Raw genomic sequence first — 19,443 nt, forward strand, 5'->3', positions numbered from 1 at the left:
TGGACATTTCTGCCCTTCAACTAGCCATCCTTAACCAGCTCTTCTCTTTTCTATCTTTTCTATCTTTGACTTGGAAATGGATTAACCATTGCTTTGTGACTTAATTTGTTTCTTGTTTGTTATGTGTGCTTCCTTTGGATCCTAATTTCTGTATTCCAGTCACATACGACTGATTTTATTCAGACTCTGGATTATTTCAAAGAATTTTGTGTTGTTTTTATTGCTGATATATCTGCCTTCTACCTAGAGAATTATGTTTTGACATGCTAGTTTGTTCTAATGTTTCAACCCAAACTGCTCGAATAAATACTTTCCATGACTATCTCTTATATTTTTTAAAACAAGATTTGAATTATCTTTTGGGAAATAATTTCAGTATATAAATTCTTACTTAGAACTCTTATTTATATCCCACATAGTGGATTAATCCAGTTTTCTCTTTTTGTCTAGTTTTATTCTCCATGGAAATATAGATCATCTAGTTACCATGTTCTAAAAGAGTATATATTAACAGTATTTCCCAAAAAAATGATTCATGGGATGTGATATATGTTCTTTTATTTTTCTTCAGAGATAGAAAGTCCTGAGGTTATATAAATGTGAGAAACACTGACTTAATAGGTTTATCACAGGTTTTCTCCATGCCTTTAAAATATAATGTGTGATGTGATTCTCTAATAGGGAAAAAACCAAACCTGAAAAGCTCTCTTTACTTTGCACACCCTCCCTTTTATTTCAGGACTCTTTCTTTCAACAGGAAGAAATAAAATCCCTCTTCCTATGAGTGGCCATCTGAAGTTCTGCACCTTAACTGACTTGTTAGCTTTGGGCAAGTCACTTGGTTTCTTCAGGCTTCCGATTCCTCATCTGTAAAATAGAAATATTAATAATGTTTTCCTTATAGAGTTGTGATGAGGATTAAATGAGTTAATGCATGTAAATGCTTATAATGATGGCTTGCATACAAGTTTTAGATTAAAATATTGTTATTACTACAATTGATGATGATGTTAAAAGTCATGTAGAGGAAAAGGAGCTAAGTGATTGCTTTTACTACCTTGGAATAAATGGCTGTGCCTCTAATTAAATATAAAACCAAGGGACTAATTGTAAAATGGATAAAGAATCACTTAAAATATTCTTGTTAGCTTTTACTTTTGAAATGGAATATCATCCAGGAATGTCAACTCTCTTATTTGGGTCTCATGTTTTAAAAGTAAATATAGGAGTGGAGTTCCCGTCGTGGCGCAGTGGTTAACGAATCCGACTAGGAACCATGAGGTTGCAGGTTCTGTCCCTGCCCTTGCTCAGTGGGTTAAGGATCCGGCATTGCCGCCCTTGCTCAGTGGGTTAAGGATTCGGCATTGCCGTGAGCTCTGGTGTAGGTTGCAGACATGGCTCGGATCCTGCGTTGCTGTGGCTCTGGCATAGGCCAGCAGCTACAGCTCCGATTCGACCCCTAGCCTGGGAACTTCCATATGCCACGGGAGCGGCCCAAGAAATGGCAAAAAGCCAAAAAAAAAAAAAAGTAAATATAGGAGTTCCTGCTGTGACTCAGCAGTAACGAACTTGAGTAGTATCCATGAGGACTCGGGTGCCATCCCTGGCATCACTCAGTGGGTTAAGGATCAGGCATTGCCATGAACTGTGACATAGGTCGCTGATGCAGCTTGGATCTGGTGTTGATCTGGCTGTGGCATAGGCTGACGGCTACAGCTCCCTAGCCTAGAAACTTAGACCCATAGCCTGGTAACTTAGACCCCTAGTCTGGGAACTGCCATATGCCATGGGTGCAGCCCTAAAAAGACCAAAAAAAAAATAAATAAATATATATTACAAAAAAATCAGAGTCATTAATGGCTGGAAAAATTGCCTCTAATAATTCAAGCACTGCCTAGATAGAGTATTAAGGAAAAAAAAATCTGATTATAATTTAAAACCAATATCAAGGAGTTCCTATTGTGGCTCAGTGGGTTAAGAACCCATAAGGATGCAGGTTTGACCCCTGGCCTCCCCCAGTAGTTTAAGGATTTGGCATTGCTGCAAGCTGCGACAGAGGTCACAGATGTGTCTCAGATACAGTGTGGCTGTGGCTGTGGCATAGGCCTTCAGCTGCAGCTCCCATTTGACCCCTAGCCTAGGAAGTTTCATATGCCATAGGTGTGGCCATAAAAAGAAAAATAAATAAATAAATAAATAAATAAAACAAGTGTCAAAATCATAAGATTTTAAAGGGCATCTATGGTGGAGTACTCCATTACCTTGCCTTGGAAAAGGTTAAATCTTATTATTGCAGAGAGACAATATACACAATATCCTTTAAATTGCAGCCTATTTTGTATTCCACAAATTTCTGCCCTACCCTAGGACATAACCAATAACTTTATAAAATAAGTCAAGATTATTTAATCTTAAATATCGTAACACAACTTTCAAATGTTTTAATGTATAGTTTCAAGATAAAATTCAGTATCTTTGAAGGATAAAACTCTTCTATGAAACTGAAATTCTAGTTCAAAGATAATTGTATAATCAACTTATTTTTAGAAGAAATATCTGTTCTACTTTCTCAGACAAAACATTGGTTTTATTTATATAAAAACTACCAGATTTATTGGTTGGCATAAACAATGCCTACACAAATCTCTCAAGCATTATAATGCCTGCTTTTTATGAAACTTACATTCTTTCTTTAAATACAAAAGAAAGGTCAGGCTGCAAAAGTCAAAAGAATCTATTACATTGTTCCCTTATCAGTGCCTACAGAAGAGGGTCTTGTTGAGGAAGCAATGAAGACCTCTCAAAGAACCAAAAATCAATCCACTTACAACTAACATTGGCTTCAGGCATTTTTTGGAAGAGAGAATAAACACACTAGAAATTTTTTATTTTCACTTGTAAGTAAATGCCAATTTAAAACTTGTCTGTGAGTTGGGGGGCAACAAATGACAATTAAGATATGCTTATAATGATGAAATTATTTGCAATCACAGTATGAGATGTTTTGATTTTTATTCACTTGTATAACATTCATAGTCAAGCTTTATCTTTTCAGTTCAGTTTATTTTTTGCTTCTCTCTTCAACAACTTGAAAGCATTTCATGGATTAAGCAACCATACTTTCTGCAAGACTTGCTTCCATCTCCACATCTCTTTAATTCTCTGAGTCAATACTGGTACCTTCTAAAATACAGAATGAATGAATGCTGTGAACCTTTAAATTGGTTTGATATTTCTAAAAGCTAAGAGGAAAGTTTTAAAATTCTTCAAGGCTGCAAGGATTTTCTTAATTGAAACTCCTGGAAGCTCACATTTCTGGTTTTCTAAATGTTAAAATTTGTGACAACTCAAATTTCTGGCTTTCTAAATTGAATTCTAAGACAAATCATAGATTCAAGTTGTTTTGTTGATTAAAAAAAAAAAAAGCACAACCTAGAGGTTGAGTGTTATGTTTTATTTGGTGGACAAAACTGAGAACTTAAGCCTGGGACACAGCATCCCAGAAAACTCTGAGAGACTGCTCTAAAGAGGCAAGAATTGGGGTGGGGACAGAATATATAGGAATTTTTGCAGCAAAGACAGAACATCAAAAGATCAATGTTAAGAAAAGAAAACCAAAAGGAGTTCCTGTTGTGACTCAGTGGGTTAAGAACCTGACTAGTATCCATGAGGATGTGGGTTTGATCCCTGGCCACATTCAATGGGTTAAGGATCTGGCCTTGCCACAAGGTGCAGCATAGGCCACAGATGCAGCTCAGATTTGGTGTTGCTGTAGCATAGACTGGCAGCTGCAGCTCCAATTCAACCCCTAGCCTGGGAACTTCCATATGTTGCAGGTGCTGCTCTAAAAAAAAGAAAATGAAAGGAAAGGAAAGGAAGGGAAAAGAAGAAATACCAGATATCTTGAGTTAAGGAATTTAGTGGTTTTCTCAGTGTGGGAATGTGCAAGAGTCTGGACTCACTGAAATTATTCCTTTGACATGCACCTCAGCTATTTGGGGACAGTATCCTATGTTTTCTCATCCTGAGTTTCCTCAGGGTGCACCACTGGGTGTGCCTGCATTGGTTGACTACTAGATGGGGGGCATCCTGCCTCCATTCTGAGATCCCTAAGGGCTCCCCTGAGTTTACGTCAGGGTGGCTGTAATGTGATGGCTTGATGGCTGTGACATCCTTTGTTCACTGGTAGGATGGACAATATTTTTCATTCACAGTCTCCAAGGTAGTCACTTGTTTTATCCACTTATGTACAGAAGATGTTATATGTTTAAAGGCCCCATTCATTAGATGAGTGACATTTATTGAGATATTTTATCATAATGTTCCACACTTAGGACCCTTTCTATCACTAAGGATGAACCAAATAGAATATGAAATTTTGTTTTGTGAGCTAGAGTTTAATTTAATACTCTTGTGCTTTGTAAGGAAACAAAACTTGCCATCCCAAAATATCTCTTTGGCCTTTGGGTTATTTCTAGCTGAAAATAATCAAGCCCATGGAGACTAAACAACATGCTATTAAAAAACCAATTGGTCAATGAGGAAATCAAGAAGGAAATTTAAGAATACCTTGAGACAAATGGTAATGAAGACACAACCACTCAAAATCTATGGGATGCCACAAAAGCAGTGCTCAGAGGGAAGTTCACAGCAACACAGGCCCTCCTCAAAAAAGAAGAAAAATATCAAATCGACAACGTAACCCATTACCTAAATGAATTAGGAAAAGAAGAACAAACAAAACTTAAAGTCAGCAGAATGAAGGAAATCATAAAGATCAGAAAGGAAATCAATAAAATAGAGATTCAAAAAACAATAGAAAAAATCAATAAAATAGCTGGTTCTTTGAAAAAGTAAACCCAATTGACAACCTCTGGCCAGACTCACCAAGAAGAGGAGAGAAAAAAACCAAAATAAACAAAATAAGAAATGAAAAAGGAGAAATCACAATGGATACTGCAAAAATACAAAAAAACCATAAGAGAATAATATGAACAATTGTATGCCAACAAATTTGACAACAGAAGAAGAAATGGACAACTTTCTAGAGACTTTCAGCCTGCCAAAACTGAATCAAGAAAAAATAGATCAACTGAGCAGACCAATCACTAGAAATGAAACTGAATATGTCATTAAAAACCCTCCCAACAAATAAAAGTCCAGGACCAGATGGCTTCACAGGTGAATTCTCCCAAACATACAAAGAGGAACTTATACCCATCCTCCTTAAACTTTTCCAAATGGTTGAAGAAGAAGGAACACTTCCAAAGACACTCTATGATGCCACCATCACCCTAATACCCAAACCAGACAAAGATACCACCAAAAAGGAAAACTACAAGCCAATGTCTTTGACGAATATAGACACAAAAATTCCCAGCAAAATTTTAGCCAACCGAATTCAACAATATATAGAAAAGATCAGACACCATGACTGGGGGGATTCATCCAAGGTGCATAAGGATGGTTCAACATACACAAATCAATCAACATCATACACCACATTAACAAAAGAAAAGTCAAAAACCACATGATCATCTCAATAAATGCAGAAAAAGCATTTGACAAAGTCCAACATCCATTCATGATAAAAACTCTTACCAAAGTGGGTATAGAGGGAGGATTCCTTAACATAATTAAAGCCATTTATGACAAACCCACAGCAAATTTAATACTCAGTGGAGAAAAGCTGGAAGCCTTTCCACTAAAAGCTGGAACAAGACAAAGATGCCCACTCTCACCACTGTTATTCACCATAGTATTGGAAGTCCTAGCCACAGCAATCAGACAAAGAAATAAAAGACATCAAAATAGGGAGAGAAGAGGTAAAATTGTCACTATATGCAGATGACATGATACTATATATAAAAAAACCCCAAGGACTCAACCCCAAAAATACTTGAACTGATCAACAAATTCAGCAAAGTAGCAGGATATAAGATTAACATTCAGAAATCAGTCACATTTCTGTATACTAACAATGAAATATTAGAAAAGGAATACAAAAATACAATTCCTTTTAAAATTGCACCCCAAAAAATCAAATACCTGGGAATACACCTGACCAAGTAGGTAAAAGACTTATATGCTGAGAACTATAAAACATTAATCAAGGAAATTAAAGAAGATGGAAAGAAATGGAAAGATATTCCATGCTACTGGAATGGAAAAATTAATATTGTAAAAATGGCCATACTACTCAAAGCAATCGACAGATTCAGTGCAATCCCTATCAAATTACCCATGATATTTTTCACAGAACTAGAAAAAACAATCCAAAAATTTATATGGAACCACAGAAGACCCAGAATTGCCAATGCAATCCTGAGGAACAAAAACCAAGCAAGAGACATAACTCTCCCAGATTTCAGGCAATATTACAGAGCTGCAGTCATCAAGACAGTGTGGTACGGGTACCAAAACAGACATACAGACCAATGCAACAGAATAGAGAACCCAGAAATAAACCCAGACACCTATGATCAATTCATCTTTGACAAAGAAGGCAAGAACATAAAGTGGGGAAAAGAGTCTTTTCAGCAAGTATTGCTGGGAAACCTGGACAGCTGCATATAAATCAATGAAACTGGAACACACCCTCACACCATGCACAAAAACTCAAAATGGCTTAAAGACTTAAATGTAAGACAAGACACCATTAACCTCCTAGAAGAAAACATAAGCAAAACATTCTCTGATATCAGCCTTAACAAATGTTTTCTTAGGTCAGTTTCCCAAAGCAACAGAAATAAAAGCAAAAATAAACCAATGGGACCTAATCAAACTGACAAGCTTTTGCACAGCAAAGGAAACCATAAAAAAAGCAAGAAGACAACTTACAAAATGGGAAAAAATAATTTCAAACAATGCAACAGACAAGGGCTTAATCTCTAAGATATACAAATTTATACAACTCAACAGCAAAAAAGCCAACAACCCAATTGAAAAATGGGCAAAAGACCTGAAGAGGCATTTCTCCAAGGATGGCCAACAAGCACATGAAAAAATGCTCAACATCACTGATTATTAGAGAAATGCAAATCAAAACTGCTATGAGGTATCACCTCATACCAGTCAGAATGGCCATCATTAATAAGTCTACAAATAAAAAATGCTGGAGAGGATGTGGAGAAAAGGGAACCCTCCTGCACTATTGATGGGAATGTAAATTGGTACAGCCACTATTGAAAACAGTGTGGAGGTACCTTTGAAAACTATACACAGAACTGCCATATGACCTAGCAATCCCACTCTTGGGCATATATCCAGACAAAAGTTTCCTTGAAAAAGACATGTGCACCTGCATGTTCACTGCAGCACTATTCACAATAGTCAAGACATGGAAACAACCTAAATGTCCTTCAACAGATGATTGGATTAAGAAGATGTGGTATTTATACACAATGGAATCCTACTCAGCCATAAAAAAGAACAAAATAATGCCATCTGCAGCAACATGGATGGAACTAGAGACTCTCATACTGAGTGAAGTAAGTCAGAAAGAGAAAGACAAATACCATTTGATATCACTTATATCTGGAATCTAACTCTGATATTGAGTGAAGTAAGTCAGAAAGAGAAAGACAAATACCATTTGATATCACTTATATCTGGAATCTAACTCTGATATTGAGTGAAGTAAGTCAGAAAGAGAAAGACAAATACCATTTGATATCACTTATATCTGGAATCTACTATGGCACAAAAGAAACTTTCCAGAGAAAAGAAAATCATGGACATGGAGAACAGACTTGTGGTTGCCAAGGAGGTGGGGGAAGGAGTGGGGTGGTTTGGGAGTTTGGGGTTAATAGATGCAAACTTTTGCCTTTGGAATGGATTAGCAATGAGATCCTACTGTGTAGCACTGGGAACTATATCTAGTCACTTACGATGGAGCATGATAATGTGAGAAAAAAGAATGTATACAGTATGTGTAACTGGGTCACCTTGCTGTACAGTAGAAAATTGACAGAACACTGTAAACCAGCTATAATGGAAAAAATAAAAATCATCATAAATGAAAAAATAATAATAATCAAGCCCAAAGGACTCCAGAAGAAACTTTAATCTTCCTGCAGCTGACCAAAGACTATATAGATAGAGGGCCAGTTACAGGAATAGCACTATCACCAGAAATATCTGCAATGAATATGGGCTCAGTGTGAAAAGGGAAATAGAGAGCTGAGACCACCCTGTGTCCTATTGTCTCTGTGTGGCCCAGCAAACATTTGTTTAGCAAACATTTGCTTTTCTATCTCCATGTGAATTGCCTTCCTCCCTTTTGAATTTCCAAACCATCACCCACAACATCTTTTGTCTTTAGCTGAAGATGGTATTTTAAGTGAGGGTTTCAGTCATTTTGATAAATCACTCTGTTTCTGGGTATCTCTCATGTGGACATGTTATTAAAATTTTGTTTCATTTTCTCCACTTAATCTATCTCATGTTGGAGTTCCCATTGTGGTTCAGCGGTAACAACCCAACTAGTAAGTATCCATGAGGATGCACGTTCAATCCCTGGCCCCACTCAGTAGGTTAAGGATCCTGTGTTGCCCCAGCTGCGGTGCAGGTCACAGACACAGCTCAGATCTGGCATTGCTGTGGCTATGGCATAGGCTGACAGCTGCAGCTCCAGTTAGACCCCTAGCCTGGGAACTTCCATATGCTGCAAGTGAGGTCCTAAAAAACAACAACAACAACAAAAAAAAACCCATCTCTCATGTTTATTTAATTATTAGACCAGCCCTAAGTACCTAGAAGGGTAGAGAAAAATTTCTCCCTCCCCAATAGCATTAAAGGCTTTCTATTTTACTGGAATTTGGGGGATGGAACAGGAAGTAGGAAGAAAACTCTGAGATTTTCTCAATAGATAATGTCGTAGATTGTTTTTATCTAAATTTGTTAACATTTTAAGATTTAATACTATCTATGTATTTAAGACTTCCAACATTTTGATTTTTTTCATAGACAGTAATAGTCAATATGGGAAAAATAAATATGATTTACAGATTTTGCTATCCTAGATTATTTTCAAGAAAATAATTTTGAAAGACTTCAGAAATTTTTAGTCTCCTAAAGAAATATTGTCATTGCAGGATCAAGAAAAGGCAGAAAGGGGCCCTAAGCAAGTAACTAGTGACATCCAAATCCCCCTTTACTTTTTTTCCCCCTCTTACTCATTATATTATATGTAGAGGCATGTCCACTACTATCAGAGCATATAAAATAGTATCAGCATATATGAAATAATCTGTAGCCTTATGTAATTTATACTACAGTGAGACATTCAAGCAGGGAAACAACTAAAAGGAATAATCAAGTTCATTTCACACCAGCTCCAGAGTTCATTAATTAATTTAACCAATATTAACTTAAAGACAACTATTACATCAAGGGCATGTTTTCATTTTGCAGATACAGTAAATTGCTTAGGTTTTGTCGATTAAATGCTGAGTATAGTGTTTTGGGCATGCTGAAGACTACATATTACTTAAATGTGCAACAATATGCTTCTCTAGAGAAGAGCTTATGAAAAAAGACCAGAAGCTTCATTGGAATTTCAGGTGAATACTTTGCAAATGTGTTATTTCTGAATAATATTGAAATATTTTCTTAAAAGTTATTTCTCACAAACATTATGTAAAATTAAGGAGAATAAAAAACTCATTAACCAGGCAATAACAAACTCTGCAGTTTTTGCCAAAATCATAGCACCTGTGGTAGGCTGGCTAATGGCACCTCCAAAGAAGGCCACATCCCAGTTTCTAGAACCTGTGACTATGTTACCTTAAAGGCACAGGGACTTTGGGGGTATGATAAAGTTTAGGATCTGAAAATGGGATATTAGTCTAAGACTATCTAGTTGGGCCCAATGTAATCATGAGTCATTATAAAATAAAGGGAAAGGTGGAATTCCCTGGGGCTCAGAGGGTTAAGGATCAGGTGTTGTCACTGCTATGACTTTGATTAAAAAAAAAAAGGGGGGGGGAAAGGCAGGAGAGTCAGAGAGAGAAATATGACAAGAGAACAAAGATTGAAGTGATGAATGGCTGTAAGCCAAAGAATGTGGACAACTCCAGAAGTTAGAAAAGGCAAGGAAATGGATTCTCCCCAAGACTTCCAGAAGGAATGAAGTCCTGCCAACACCTTGATTTTAGCCTGGTGAGACCTATTTTGGATTTCTGACCTTCAAAACTTTAAGACAATACCTTTGTGTTGCTTTACACCTCTAAGTTTGTGCTAATTTGTTACAGCAGCAATAGGAAAATAATACAGCCCCTTCTTCAGCATTTTGTGTGTGCCACTACACACATCAGATGTATTGTATCATTTAATCATCCAAAGAGACCTATAAAGTCAACACTATAATCATCTGTGTTTCACAGATAAGGGAACCAAAAGCAGAACTGTTTGAGTTACCTGTCTCAAGAGACTGAACTCTTAATCATCATTAGATTTCCTCACAACCAGCCAAGGTAATATAAACACATGAAGCAAGAGTCCAACCTAGTAGCAATTTTCTTATTAAGGGTTTTACCGAATGCTCTTGGTTTCCTAGGATTTTATTTTGTTCCTTGATACAAATTATGCAAGTATATGCTCCTATAGATTTGAGCGATTGCTTGAATTTCATGATAAACATAGTGGCTTTTGTTTATTCCTTATGGCTGTATACCATTTCTAACATTCTCAATGTGTTTCACTTCCAGGAATATGGTGAGATACCTGCCACTGTCTCTCTTCCTCTCACAGAAATGGACCAAGACCCCTCACAACCACCACACCTGAATGGTAGTTAACTTAAGGTAAAGTGGTTTATTTAACCAAGGCAGCTTGAGGGAGGTTAGAAAATAGGTGTTTAAAAATAACATTTAAAAAAAAAAAAAAAGGAGTTCCCGTCGTGGCTCAGTGGTTAACGAATCCGACTAAGAACCATGAGGTTGCGGGTTCAATCCCTGGCCTTGCTCAGTGGGTTAAGAATCTGGCGTTGCTGTGAGCTGTGGTGTAGGTTGCAGATGCAGCTCAGATTCCGCATTGCTGTGGCTGTGGCTGTGGCTGTGGTGTAGGCTTGTCAGCTACAGCTCCAATTAGACCCCTAGCCTGGGAACCTCCATATGCCACAGGTGTGGCCCTAGAAAAGGCAAAAATACAAAAAATAAATGAATAAAAATAACATAGAAGTATTGGAGCAGTGTAATAAAGGTATCAGTTTTATGTCACAGAAGCCTTAACTGATTTGTTTAAAAATCAGTCTTTTTCTAGAAATAAAATATATAAAAATATTCTCTACGTATATATTGGTAACCTCCTGTTTAGACACCATGAATACTTAGTCAAACATTACATAAAACACTCACATGTGACCTTCTATTTGTACACACATGAATGACGATAAAGGCAACTGTAAGCATATTAGGACTCATCATTTATAACTAATTATCACACAACATAATTTTGATTATTCCGATCAATGTCTTTAACTAGTTGTATTATATCTTTATTTGGTTGAACAATAAATTTTTGTTTTGTTTTGTTTTGTTTTTTTGTCTTTTTGCTATTTCTTGGGCTGCTCCCGCGGCATATGGAGGTTCCCAGGCTAGGGGTCCAATCGAAGCTGAAGCCACCGGCCTATGCCAGAGCCACAGCAACGCAGGATCCGAGCCGTGTCTGCAATCTACACCACAGCTCATGGCAACGCCGGATCCTTAACCCACTGAGCAAGGCCAGGGACCGAACCCGCAACCACATGGTTCATAGTCGGATTCGTTAACCACTGCGCCACGACAGGAACTCCTGAAATATTTTTTTTAATATTTACTCTTCATAGTATGCAGTCTATTTAGTACTGCCTTTTTCTCAAAATGAAGCAAAAATAATTTTTAAAGAACTATGTGATGCTCTTTCATGTGCCTGTTTTTATTTCTAAAAGGCTTATAGAATCATTAGACAATGAAATTCAGTGCCATTTTGCTCATGCACAATGGAGGAAAATATATGTCAGATTTATATTGCTAAAGGTCAGAGATATATTTCCCAAGGGATTAAAAGCAAAACACTGTACCCTTAAACTTGACACTAAGATATATAATTCTAAAATGTATGAAAGTATATTTTCTTTTAAAATTTTACTTAAAAGGTAGCTTTTCCAGTTATTCTAGAAAGAACAATAAAATTTCTTTCTTAATTACAAAATGAGAATTGTCAGCTAGGCTCCAATTGCAGTAATTACTACTGATGCAAAAGAAAGAAATAGCACCATTTTCTGACAGATTACAGGTGGAGCATGAGTTACTAGAAGAACAAAAATTGCATTTTCACTTGTACAGCAAACAAACTTGCTGTAGAAACTTTAAGGAATAAATAGATATATTCACTGTAATACTAGTCACACAAAGCAATATTTCCTGAGATGAATTGTTAATTTTTATAGTTATGTATAAGCAACTATTTATCAAACATCCTAAAAAACTTTAAATTCTAAATAAACAGTTATGTCCAGGAATGTGATGTTACCGATCACATATTGGTATACCAATATTTTGGTAAATAAATGCTTAATTTTAATATTTTAATATTTCTTCAATATGTGTAACATTATATTTGATCAGCTCCCATGTGAGCTCAGTAAATCCTAAATACATTTTTGCTAACTGCCCTTCAGGTGCAAAATATTTTAGAAATATCATTAACAGAGTTCTGTCATGGCTTATTGGAAACCAATCTGACTAGCATCCCTGAGGATGCAGGTTTGATCTCTGGCCTTGCTCAGTGGGTTAAGGATCTGCCATTGCTGTGAGCTGTGGTAGGTCACAGACACGGCTCAGATCTGGTGTGGCTGTGGCATAGGCCAGCGGCTATAGCTCTGATTCGACCCCTAGCTTGCCACCAATGCCATATGCCACCAATGCGGCCCTAAAAAGCAAATAAATAAATAAATAAATAAATAAGAAAGAAATGCTAGCCTTTTTTAAAGCAGTCTTTCTCAATTGTTATAAAACAGTATATTAAACATTAGAAATATTTGAATTTTCTACCCACTGCATTGTTTTCATGGTGAATATTTGCTTTTTCTCTCTAAATTTATATTGTTTTGCCTGAAATAAATATTATATTTTTGTAGTCATCTACTTCACTGGTATAAACATGCATGATTGTCTACAGGAATTACCAGCTTAGATTTAGGCCAAAAAAAAAAAAAATCTGTACGAAAAGAAAATTGTTCATTTATATTTTAATATTAAATTAATAATTTAGGACAGTGTGTTTTTAACATTATTATTATTGTTGTTATTATTATTTTAAATAATCTGTCTTTACTGGAGTTCTCCTGTGGCACAGCAGGTTAAGGATCTGGTGTTGTGACTGCAGTAGCTTGGGTCACTGTTATGGTGCAGGTTCAATCCCTAGCCCAGGAACTTCCACATACCATGACCTCAGCCAAAAAAAAAAAAAAAAAAATCTATCTCTACTGACAAAAGCATATCTTTAATTGGGATATGGTTTCTACCAAATTTAAGTTTATACTGACCTCTATGGGTTATTATGTCCTAATCTATTTCTGCCTTATTTTACAGGCCATATGGTGAAATATGTAAACATGTTTATATTTACAATTATAGCTATAAAATACTTTTTATAGGCTTTTCCTCTCCTTGTAAATGCAAAATTTCACTCATCTTTAAGACAGTTTATTTTCAGGACCTACCATGTTTTAGCCCTCAATAATTTCAGTGTTGGTTTGCTGAGCACATGGGAATGAAATAGCATAACTTCTTTTATCCTTTTCTTTTTTAGGGCCACAGCCATGGCACATGGAAGTTCTCAGAAATTCCCAGGCTAGGGGTTGAATTGGAGCTGGAGCTGCCAGCCTATATATACCACAGCCACAGCAATTCCAGATCCAAGTTGCATCTGCAACCTACACCACATCTCACAGCAACGCCGGATCCTTAACCCACTGATCTGGGCCAGGGATTGAACCCACATCCTCATGGGTACAGATCAGGTTCATTACTGCTGAGCCACAATGGGAACTTCTGCATAATTTCTGATTTACAGCAAAACATGACCTGTTATTCTCTGCAAAAACAGCTTATCTATTTTCACAATGTTTCATAGCTATAGTCCATTAAGAAATTAGTTTAGGAGTTCCCATAGTGGTGCAGCGGAAACGAATCCAACTAGGAACCATGAGGTTGCAGGTTCAATTCCTGGCCTTGCTCAGTGGGTTAGGGATCCAGCGTTGACGCGAGCTGTGATGTAGGTTGCAGACGCGGCTCAGATCTGCCATTGCCATGGCTGTAGTGTAGGCCAGCAGCTGTAGCTCCGATTCGACCTCTAGCCTGGGAATCTCCACATGCCATCAGCGCGGCACTAAAAAGCAAAGAAAGAAAAAAAAAAAGAAAGAAAAAGAAATTAAAGTTTACACAGAAATTTGTATAAGGCAGGAAAACCTTGAGACCCAAAGTAAGTCTGATTTCAGTTAACCTTGGTGAAGCGACACGGATTCTAGGTTAAACTGGAGACTGTCTATGTGATGTGCAAGATACTAAACCATCTCCTTATGGATATGAGTGAGGAATTACAGGAGAGGGTGAAAGGCTACAGACTGCCAACTTCTGGGCACAGGCATCTGTAGCAACAAGTAGTGGAGGAGGAACTGGCTGTGGATGACCACTAGACAATACAGAAAGGACCATGGCAACAGTAACCAGCCCAGGTAGCAGTGGAAATTGTCCTATACATCATTATTGAGAATCTGCAACAGGAACTCTATGCATTCCATATGCTTCCTAAAATTGCCAGCGTCTGCATGAGATATTGAACTAATTTCTTTTCAGTCTGTGCTCTGCAGAGATAGTAAAAAAGGGAAAATCTTAAGTTTTTAGAAGAGTTTCAACAGTGCTGATTTTCAGGGAGCAGGAACTTCAGCAGCTCAGGAGTATGTGTGGGATAGTGCCAAAAGCTACCATGCCATGAAGTCCAGAATGTCAGTTCCATATTACTCTGTAATAATAAACCCTCAAGAAGAATAGTGCATGACAATGAGACCTCTGTAACCAATTTTTAAAAAGATCTTTCATTATTCCTGCTTATTCTGGAGAAAAAAAATCAATCATGGACTGTGCTATATGAATTTAATATGAAGCCTGGCCTAGTCTTATTTTTCTTAACTACTTTAATATAAATGAGAAGTAGGGATAATGGGAATACACTCTCCATATAGTTCAGATAGTAATTACCAGGATATTATAAAGCAGATATGTGTTTTGATCTTTTTTCTGATTTGAAGCCAGGCATGGATTGCCATAGAAAACATAAAGCCTAAGTATTTCCTTTAACTGAAGGTATGGTTTTATTGCCATGCAGGTAAGTTCTGAAAACAAAATTATTATTTAGATAGATATTCTCATAATACTTAGTGATAGTCAATAAATGAATTTCAAAGTAACTTATTTAGTTACATTAGGGTAAATTTTGTGCCTAATTCATCCTGGAGATTACACTGGTCTAAATTGATTTTTATGAATATATTATTGAACAATTTACTATTTGAGGATAACCTTAATAACGGTGCTTTACATTTTTCTCAGGCTAAAATGATCACAATCAAGCTCTACTTGGGAGCTTCGATTCTTTGTTTATCCATATATGAGAATGAACACAGCATGTTACCTGAGGAAAACTGTAAGCCTGCCTAGTATTCCAAAGTTCTCTGAGCCCACTTCTGTGCATGTCTATTCTGACCTGTGTCTTGGTCTTACTCCTGAATTTCTTTGAGTATTAATTTTAAATTCCATTTATTTTAATGCTGAAGTTCTTATCTTGTCTTTAACTGGCAACATAGAGCATGTTCATATTCTTGCTACGGAATATAACCTTGCCCTCTCTAATGCTTACAAAGATCTAATCTTTTGATCTAATGATGAAAAAGTTCAGTTATGAAAAACCATATTTTATGAGACTGTCAGAAGGCTATACAGTCCATCCTTTCCTCCATAAGTATTTTTTAAACTGTATTTCACAGAATATTAATTATGATAGATATTACTGCATGTTTCATGGAAAAGAAAAAAGGGTTTTGGAAGTCAAATAAGTTTCAAATGTCAATATTCAGCATCAATCATAAGAATATAATGTGCAGTACCATCCAAAATTATTTGAAATCTTTTTTGGGGTGACTACCAGTTAACATCTCAAAAAACTATTATTCTACTATATTTGGAAATTCCCCATTTGAGATAGTCTAAATTGATCCCTGAATCAGGTCACACCATAAGAGAACTGAGCAATTAGACAGCATTTTTCAAACTCCTAATTTACTTACTTTTACTAATTTGCGTTTTGGCATTATGACTTCACATTGTACTATAACAGGTAGCCTAGAGAAACTGTGCTGCTAGTGAATTGCTGGTTTGCATTGAAAATATATTTTGGGTTTTGTTTTGAGTACAAATCTGAAAAAAACATTTTAGCTCTTTTGTAGCTGGCAAGGAGACAATCTATTAATTATAATTAATGATTAATCCTTTCTTTGTTTTCCTATTGGCTTAACCCCAATGGTTATATTGTCCTTTGGTGGGTATCACAGTGAGTAGGGGATAATTCTGATAATAAGTAAGTGGAGGTTAATAACACTAATGAATCTGTCTCATAAAGCATAATTTCACACAATGAATACTCTGATCTAAAATGCAAATAATGTTTTGTTGAGAAATTCTCTAGCCACTAAGAAGCTTATGGTCAAACTTATCACACACCTCTGAAATATGATCAAATCTGGAGTTCCCATTGTGGCTCAGTGTGCTAAGAACCTGACATAGTATCTGTGAGGATGTGGGTTTGATCCCTGGCCTCCCTCAGTGGGTTAAGTATTGCTGCAAGCTACAGCATAAGTCACAGATGTGGCTTGGATCCTGCATTGCTGTGCTTGTGGCATAGGCCATCAACTGCAACTCCAATTTGACCCCTAACCTGGGAACATCTGTATGCTGCAGGTGGGGCTGTGAAAAGAAAAAAAGTAAAATAAAATAAAAAATGATCAAATCTTATGATTACTGAGACCATACAATTTATCATCCAAACTTGACAACTTGACTCTAATATATAAAGAGGAAAGCAAAGGATATGAATATCCAAAACAAGTATGAAGAAAAGAATAAGGTATAGAAACACTTCCAGTTATCATCTTACTTTAAAGCAATTGTAATTAAAACTATGTAGTAGAGACACAACTATAATTAAAACCATGTGTTAGTAAACACTATATAGACAACTCAATCCATAAAATAGAACACAGTTCAGAAACAGATGTGTGTATGGAAATGTGATATATGACAGCAATGGCATTACAGATGAGAAAGGATTATTATTCTCTAATTCATACTAGGACAATTGGTCATCCATAAGAAAAACTAGAACGCAATTGGACCTAGTGGTATGTTGGAACCAAATCAAACCGACCAATTGCTAAATAATCAAGAATTGCACAAGAGTATTGTTACTAGTAGATGGTAGTTTCACTAGTTGATGGGAATAGGCTATGGTGGAAGTATTTAGGCTGGAAATCCGCAAATGGATTTTATATCCAGGCTTTTTTCACCCTCTAGAGAGACAGTTTACCATAACATCATTGATTGGTTTTTTTACCTCATAGCATACACAACAGTACGTTCCAAATATCAAGAGCAAAATGTTAAAAGTAAAAGGAAATACACAGAGAAAAATATCTTTAAAATCCTGGTACTAGTAAGGCATTCCCAACAAAAAAAAAAATCATGTAACTTAAGGATCAAGTGTGTTAAATTTGACTACATCATAATAAATTTTAAAACCACACTGAGTTGTCATTAAAGGACACCACAAAAAAAAGTGAAAGAATAAGCCCAGACCGAGGGATGTAATTGCTACACACATAACAAAGAATTTGTATCCAAAAATACATCAAAACCATCTACAAATCAATAAAGAATAGATCAGAGTTCCCATTGTGGTTTAGTAGGTTAAGGACCAGACATTGTCTCTGTGGGTTCTCTCCCTGGCCTAGCTCAGTGGGTTAGGATCTCTTTTACTTGTATACTACTCCTTCTTAATCGAATTTGGTAGATTTTCTGATTTTCCATAATTGCAGAGTCCCTAAAATGTCTTCCCAAGGATTGTGATAAAACAAACTTGTTTACCTTCTGATCTTTATAGTGAAGATATCACTTTATTATTGGATTGCATACAAGAGGTCAATCTCATATAAATTACTATAAGCCTGCCAGAGGAAGAGACATGGCTCTAAGATCAGAAACTGCAACTGAATAGGAGATCTCTAGATGGTCAATTAAGATTAAATGCTATCTGGGAGTTTCCATTATGGCTCAGCGGGTTACCAGCCCAACTAGTATCCATGAGGATGTGGGTTCGATCCCTGGCCTTGATTGGTGCGTTAAGGATCTGGGAATGCTGCGAGCTGTGGTGTATGTCACAGATGTAGCTCAGATTCCATGTGGCTGTGGCTGTAGCATGGGTTGGCAGCTGCAACTCTGATAGCTTCAATTTGACCCCTCGCCTGGGAACTTCTTTATGCTGCAAGTGAGGCCCTGAAAAGCATAAAAAAAAAAAAAAAATAAGTGCTATCTGGGTATCACTCATAAAAATATCAAGGAGTCTGGGAAGTAAGCTTCCATGTTATGGGACACAATATTATATCCTTCCCAAAGAAATAGACCAGAAAATGTTAGATGACCTGGAGAAATTATCTGAGAATTTGAAGTAGCCTTTTGGGTTTACATTATGTATAGTCTAGGTTGACAAGCCACAAAAGATAATTAGTCGTGGTAGGAACAAAATTAGCTTGTGTTGATAATCTACAATCTGCCACACCTGGTGCTATCACTTATAAGACTATGTGATGTTATTTAACCCTCACAACTATTTAGGATTGCTGCACTATTAACAAGGATACTGACATTCTGAGGAGTCAAGGGTCTTACTAAAGATATTTTCACAACTTATACTGAAAACAGAATTCAAAATGCAAAATTTGGAAGGACAGGAGTTCCTGTCATGGCCCAGTGGTTAACGAATCTGACTAGGAACCATGAGGTTGAGGGTTCGATCCCTGGCCTTGTTCAGTGGGATAAGGACCTAGCGGTGCCGTGAGCTGTGGTATAGGTCGCAGACACAGCTTGGATCCCGTGTTGCTGCGGCTCTGGCTAGGCTGGCAGCTACAGCTCTGATTAGATCCCTAGCCTGGGAATCTCCATATGCCGAGGGTGCGGCCCTGAAAAGACAAAAAAAAAAAAAAATTTGGAAGGACAAGTGTGCAGATACAACCTCAATAACCAACGTGAGAAGGCAAAAACTAAGTCAATAGCTTCTCCACACTTGATGATTCTTCCAGAGTTAATTGTTTTGGTTCCACATTAAGGCCTCATGTAACTCCACAACATTTCT

This window comes from Phacochoerus africanus, chromosome 2, assembly GCF_016906955.1.
Source record: "Phacochoerus africanus isolate WHEZ1 chromosome 2, ROS_Pafr_v1, whole genome shotgun sequence".
Taxonomy (NCBI): Eukaryota; Metazoa; Chordata; class Mammalia; order Artiodactyla; family Suidae; genus Phacochoerus; species Phacochoerus africanus.